General features: G+C 37.8%; 1 pseudogene; it reads left to right on the top strand.

Moving 5' to 3' along the window:
- The first annotated feature begins 6016 nt into the window (after positions 1–6016).
- LOC144377559 (large ribosomal subunit protein eL31 pseudogene) lies at positions 6017–6441 on the top strand (annotated as a pseudogene).
- Positions 6442–7673: the final 1232 nt, after the last annotated feature.

The following is a 7673-nucleotide window of genomic DNA, read 5'->3' as shown; positions in this document are numbered from 1 at the left end:
TGGTTCTAGAGATTGTATTCTGTTTCAAGTCTCAAAAAATGGGCATCAAAAGCAACAAAAGTGTGCTTAGGTGGATCCCTGCTTTCTTTCTCCTCTGCTCCCCACAGCAATGGGAGCAGTCTGCAGGGCACAAAACCATTCCCAATTGCAAAACTACAAACTCACTGCTCCTACAGATCTTTGTCCTACCTCTGCAGGAATCTGTTCAATTTAGAATTTTTCTCACCCAGTCGATGCTGAGGATAGAGTGAGCTAATGAGCCGCTGGGGAGGGATCATTTCTATCCTTTGCTAGAGTAAATGAAGAGCCCTGTGGCTGTGTGGAGATACTGTCTCCAGCTGTTCCCTGTGATGAAGGAGTCTGCCCAGCTCCAGGGTGGAGACAGTGGGAGCCTGATTTGGGGAGGCACTGTGTTGGGCTGTTCTCTGGGGCTGTTAGTGCTAATAGAGAAAATGATTTCAGCTGTGAGCTGTTCATTTTTTTTTTGCTTATGTTGTGATTACTCTATTTAGAGAGATCTAATTGGATAAAAAAAGTAAATAGAATGGAATTTTAACAAATGAGTGTCATCAATTGTGCTAAATGATTTTGATCCTAAACTCACTAATTTTCCATTAAAAGAGACACACATTTTGCCACAAATATCCACCCTGAAAGTCATGTCCACAACTGAAGGTAATAATATTTGATATATTGTATATTTTTTGGCAACATCTACATTTGTGAAAGGCTTATCTGTGACAACCATGGGAAGAGAAGCAAATTAGGATATGATCTTGGTCCTCACTCACTCCTACCCTGCCCACCACTGAGGAAGAGATGAGGCTGGAAGGATAGGGGGATGGCCTGTAGGTAACTTCCTGAGCAGTAGAGCCCAATCAGCACCTGCAGCTATTTGTCAAGAAACTTACAAAAAGGCTATTTTAAAATCAGGACCTACATGACTGGGATTCATGCCTCTCCAAAGAAGGAAAAATGCCTGACTGATATTTTGATTGTCTACAGGCTGCATGAATACCTCACGGACACTGAACGCCTTACCCAGGATTAGGCAGGGGGCTAACTTTCTTAAGCCTATAGATCTATATAAAGCCCTAGACAGTAGGCACTCTTGGATATCCCTCCCGTAGGACCCCTCCCTCCTTGGAAACTCTGCCTTCTATCACTCTAATAAATCCTCTTACTTTGTTCTCACCCTGTGTTTGTGAATTTTATTCTTCAAATTCATGAGACAATCCAATCCCATGCTCCATGTTTCTAGCCTCAGGTAGGTTGTCAAGGGATTTGGAAACAAAACCATCAGAAAAAAAATCTTAATCACTTTCACTGGTTTTACACATTTAAAAATTTGAGCCTTTCCACATGGATACTGATAAATATATAAAAGATATTCAGACACAAATATACATTACAACATAAATAATGTATTTATAGGTAAGAATACTAATGCTTAATAGGAGAAAATGGCAGGGGAGAGGTGGGAAGTTTATAGAAATTGATACTGCAAGGACCTGAGTTGAAATTCTGATTCTTCCTCTTATTGATGGATTGGTCCTAAGAAATTGGCTTAACCTCCCCAAATTTCATTTTGCTCAGTGAAAACTAAGACTAGTAATATATATTTTACAGGACTGATAGGAGTATCAGTACATTAAAATCTAGCATTGGGCCGGGTTGTAGGTTAGTGGTAGAGTGCTTACCTCCCATGTGTGAGGCACTGGGTTTGATCCTCAGCACCACATATAAATAAGTGAAATAAAGGTATTGTGTCCATCTAAAATGAAACAGACATTATTACCTTATGTATACATATGACTGCATGATCAATATGATTCTACAACATGTACAATTAGAAAAATGAGAAAGAATATCCCATTTATGTATATCAAAGTACATCAATGCATTCTACTCTCATGTATAACTAATTAGAACAAATAAAAAATTTATAAAGTTAAAAAAAATGAAATGACCTAGATAGCTTGGAAGCAAAACACAAACAAACAAAAAAACTAGTTTGTACATATGACTAATGTATTAAAATCAAACTAATTTAGTTAAATAAAGAATTATTAATTAAATGCACACACATATATACATTTTTTTGGTGCTGGAGATTGAACCTATGTCCTTATGCATGCTTAGCAGGAATCTGCAGGAATCTGTTCACTGAGCTATACCTTGAGCCCCTAAATATATATTTTGCTTTTTAAAAAAATATTTATTTTTTAGCTTTAGGTGGACACAATATCTTTATTTTACATTTATGTAGTGCTGAGGATTGAACCCAGTGCCTTGTGCATGCTAGGCGAGCACTCTACCACTGAGCCACAACCCCAGCCCCTATATTTTGCTTTTTAATTAGTTATATGATAAATGAAATTTCCAGGAGGATTTATACTGTTAATGAATTAGCATGGAAGACTGTGGTGAAGGGGTTATATTAATTTCTTCATCTCATATCCCACTTATTTTTGTAAGAGCTCTCGACAACCAGGCTGGCAATAACAAAGTATGTCGTGAGCAGATCTCCTAACTGTGGCTGGGCTGTGCAGTCTGGTGATGGTCATAAGATCTATGCTCTAGTCTGTTTCCATTGAGGGTTTGATTTTGAACAATCCCCTCCAACTTTTTACTTTCAGTATCTTTTATTTTTATTTTTTTGTACTAGGGATTGAATCCATGGATGCTTTACCACTGAGCCACATCCCCAGCCCTTTAAATTTTTTTTTCCTTTTTAATTTTCAGACAGGTTCTTAGTATGTTGCTTAGGGCCTTGCTAAATTGCAGAGTCTGGCTTTGAACTTGCAATCCTCCTGGCTCAGCATCCTGAGCTACTGGAATTGCAAGCAAGCACCACCATGCCTGGCTACTCTCAATATCTTCACTTACATAATCACAGAGTTTCACTGGTTGTCCTCGAATTGGGGAAGGAGGTCTCATCTCCTGGGTAATTCAATTGATAGATCTAGAGTAGCTGGACTTTTTCTTACCCAAACTGAAATGTCCCTGAAGACATCTAACCTCTCCTAGGAGGTGACAGAATGTATTCAGAGTGGCACACATTTCTGTGCTGTCACAGATGCAATGGGAAGAACTCAGAGACTAATGAACCCCAACCCTTTCCTTCAGAGTCCACAGGGAGGTGGAGTGAAGGCAACCAGGCAGGACTGATTCCTCAGAAAAATTTTTCAAGGTTGTGATGTGTTTATGATCCAAAGACTTCAGTAAATTAGTGCTTAACAGTGAACTTTGTGAAAGGCAGAGGTCCTTTTGGAAAACAACCCAGAAGGTAGAATTGGTATCAAAGGCAACTGTAAAAACATATGTGGATTTCAAGATTGCTAAGGGGAGTTTCAGAAATATAACTAAGTCTTTTTTTTTTTTTTTTGTAGTGCTGGGGATAGAACCCAGGCCTTGTGCATGCAAGGCAAGCACTCTACCAATGGAGCTATATCCCTAGCCCTATAACTAAGTCTTGTATACTTTGGATTCCTGGGGACCTTACTCCATCATTACCATATCACCCATCGGTATCTTTAATTCTCTTCCCACCAAATTATTCCTGTTGGCCTGAACACGCTTAGAACTTTCCTATAATTAAAAGAATATTCTTGATTCTGTTGCCTGGTTGCCTACTATCCTACTTCCTTTTTATTTTACCAACACATTGTTGCTTCTATAAACTGATTAGTTTGCATTTTCTAGAATTTCTAGAATTTGATGTAAATGGACAATATGTCATTTTTCTTTTTTTAGTGTAAGGGTGTTCGTTTCTTTCACTCATCATGATTATTTTGAGATTCATATATGTCATTTCCTGTACCAGTAGTTCATTCCATTTTATTGTTGAGTAGCATTTCATTATGTAGACATCCTAGTTTGTTTTTCACTTTATAAGGATGTGATTGTCAAAACAAGGTGGAACAGCCAGACATGGTGGCATAAGTCTGCAGTCCTAGGCAATATAGCAAGATCCAAAGAAATGAAACCAAAGAAACAAAACCTGTGAGAGACACAAGGAACAACAACAGCAGTACAGAAGTAAGTGCTGCTGTATCTAGGAGCTTACTCTGCGTGAAAATGAGAGCACAAGTCAAGGAATTACACAAATTTAGACAAATTATTTTGGAGTCATTGAATGGGAAATGAAGCAAATATCAAATTAGATCCCTCACCTCATTTAATACAGTGCGAGTAATTAAGCAGGGCAATGACGTGTTAAGATTATATGGCTAAGCTAGAAAATCAACACTAATAGCAGTAGAAGACAGGAAATAATGAAAATCAGAGCCTCAATCAATGACATTGAAACAAACAAACAAAAATTCAAAAAATAGACAAAACAAAAAGTTGTTTTTTTTTGAAAAAAAAATAAAAGCCAAGTGATCGAAGAAAAAGAGAGAGAAAATTCAAATCACTAAAAATCATGATGAAAAAAGGGATATCACCATGGACACTATTGAAATACAGATGGTAATCAGAAACTTCTTTGAAAATTTGTACTCCAATAATATAGGGAATCATAATGATGTCGACAAATTTCTAGAGACATGTGACCTACTCAAATTGAACCAGACAGACAGAAAATTTAACAGATCAATTTTAGGCAATTAAATTGAAGATACCACCAAAAGCCTGCCGACAAAGAAAAACCCAGGACCAGATGAATTCTCAGCCAAGCTCTACAAGACTTTCAAAGAAGAACTCACACCAATACTCCTCAAATTATTTCATGAAATAGAAGAAAAGGGAACCCTTCCAAACTCATTCTATCACCCTGATACTTAGGAACAGACTTCCTCAATAAGACTCCTAATGTACGAGAAGTAAAATCAAAATCTGATACCAAAACCAGACAAAGACACATCAAGGAAAGAAAACTTCCGACCAATGTCCCTCATGAACATAGATGCAAAAATTCTTAATAAATCCTGGCAAGTCTCATACAAAAACATATTAAAAAGATAGTGCACCATGATCAAGGATCAAGGGTGGTTCATCCAGGGATGCAAGTTTTAACATATGGAAATCAATAAACGTAATTCATTACATAATTAGACTTGAAGACAAGAATCACATGATCATCTCAATAGATGCAGAAAAGGTATTCCACAAAATACAGTACCCCTCCATGTTCAAAACACTAGAGAAACTAGGGTAGTAGGAACATACCTCAATATTGTAAAAGCTATCTGTCCTAAGCCAAAGGTCAACATCATTCTAAATGGAGAATAATTAAAAGCATTCCCTCTAAAAACTAGAACAAGACAGGGATGCCCTCTTTCACCACTTTTATTCAACATTGTCCTTGAAACCCTAGTTAGAGCATTTACACAGAAGAAATTAAAGTGATACAACCAGGGAAAGAACTCAGATTATCAATATTTGCTAGTGACATGATTCTATATTTAGAAGATCCAAAAAATTCCACCCAAAACTTCTAGAACTCATAAAGGAATTCAGCAAAGTAGCAGGATATAAAATTCACACCCATATCAACTGCATTCCTAGATATCAATGACAAATCAGTTGAAAGAGAAACCAGGAAAACTATCCCATTCACAATAGTCTCCAAAAAAAAAAAAAACTATTTGGGAATCAATCTAACAAAAGAGGTGAAAGACCTCTTCAATGAAAACTACAGAACTCTAAAGAAAGAAATTGGGGCTGGGGATGTGGCTCAAGCGGTAGCGCGCTCGTCTGGCATGCGTGCGACCCGGGTTCGATCCTCAGCACCACATACCAACAAAGATGTTGTGTCCGCCGAGAACTGAAAAATAAATATTAAAAAAATTCTCTCTCTCTCTCTCTCTCTCTCTCCTCTCTCACTCTCTCTAAAAAAAAAAAAAAAAAAAAAAAAAAAAAAGATAAAGAAAGAAATTGAAGAAGACCTTAGAAGGTGGGAAGATCTCCCATGCTCTTGGATAGGCTGAATTAATATTGTCAAAATGGCCATACTACCAAAGTGCTATACAGATTTAATGCAATTCCTATTAAAATTCTGATGATGAACTTGGGCCTGGCAGAATGGCTCCCGCAAAGAAGGGTGGCGAGAAGAAGGGCCATTCTGCCATCAACGAGGTCGTGACCCGGAAATACACCATCTACATTCACAAGTGCATCCATGGAGTGGGCTTCAAGAGGCGTGCTCCTCGGGCACTCTAAGAGATCCAGAAATTTGCCATGAAGGAGATGGGAACTCCAGATGTGCGCATTGATACCAGGCTCAACAAAGCTGTCTGGGCCAAAGGAATAAGGAATGTCCCATATGGTATTCGTGTGCGATTATCCAGAAAATATAACGTGGATGAAGATTCACCAAACAAGCTCTGTACTTTGGTAACCTATGTCCCCGTTACCACATTTAAAAATCTACAGTCAGTCAATATGGGTGAGAACTAACTGCTGATAGTTAAATAAAGTCATAAAACTGTTAAAAAATTCTGATAATGTTCTTCACAGAAATAGAAAAAGCAGTCATAAAATTCATTTGGAAAAATCAGAGGCCCAGAATAGCTAAAATAAGCCTCAGCAAAAAAGTGAAGCAGGAGGCATCACAGTACCAGGCCTTAAGTTATATTACAGAGCTACCTTAACAAAAATGGCATGGTATTGGCAGATAAGCAGACATGAAGACCAATGGTGCAGAATAGAAGACACAGAGACAAACTCACATAAATATAATTATCTCATACTAGACAAAGGCACCATGAACATACATCAGAGAAAATCAGCTTCTTCAACAAATGGTGCCGGCAAATCTGGAAATCCATATGTAATAAAATGAAATTGAACTCCTCTCACCCTGCAGAAAACTCAACTCAAAGTGGATCAAGGACCTACACATTAGACTAGAGACCTTGCACCTACTAGAAGAAAAAGTAGGCCCAAATCTCTATCATGTTGGCTTAGGAACAGACTTCCTCAGTAAGATTTCTAGAGTACAAGAAGTAAAATCAAGAATCAGTAAATTTCAGGCTGGGGTTGTTGCTCAGCGGTAGAGCACTCGCCTAGTGTGTGGGAGGCCCTGGGTTTGATCCTCAGCACCACATAAAAATAAATAAATAAAAGCAGAGGCATAAAAAAAAGATTAAAAAAAAAAGAATCAGTAATTTTCATCTTGCTCCAGTCAGAATAACAATTGTCAAGTTTCCAAGCAACAATAAATGTTGGCAAGAATGTGGGGAAAAAGGTACACTCATACATTGCTGGTGGGACTGCAAATTGGTGTAAACATTGTTTCCATAATGGTTGGAGATTCATCATAAAACTTGGAATGAAACCACCATTTGACCCAGCTTTCCTATTCCTTGGTTTATACCCAAAGGACTTAAAATCAGAATACTACAGTGACATAGCCATATCAATGTTTCTAGCAGCTCAATTCACAATAGCTAAACCATGAAACTAACCTAGGTGTCCTTCAATAGATGAATGGATTAAAAATGTGGTATATATACACAATGGAATATTACTCAGCCTTAAATAAGAATACAGTGATGGCATTTGCTGGTAAATGGTTGGAGCTGGAGAATGTCATGCTAAGCAAAATAAGCCAGTCCCCCAAAACCAAGACTGAATGTTTTCTCTGATATGTGGATGCTAATTCACAATGGTGACAGGTGGGCTAGGGAAGAATAGAGTTACTGTGGATTAGACAGAGGGGAGTGAAG

This window comes from Ictidomys tridecemlineatus, chromosome 5, assembly GCF_052094955.1.
Source record: "Ictidomys tridecemlineatus isolate mIctTri1 chromosome 5, mIctTri1.hap1, whole genome shotgun sequence".
NCBI lineage: Eukaryota > Metazoa > Chordata > Mammalia > Rodentia > Sciuridae > Ictidomys > Ictidomys tridecemlineatus.
Note: the sequence above shows the minus strand (reverse complement) of the source record. Positions and strands in the feature narration are given on the sequence as shown.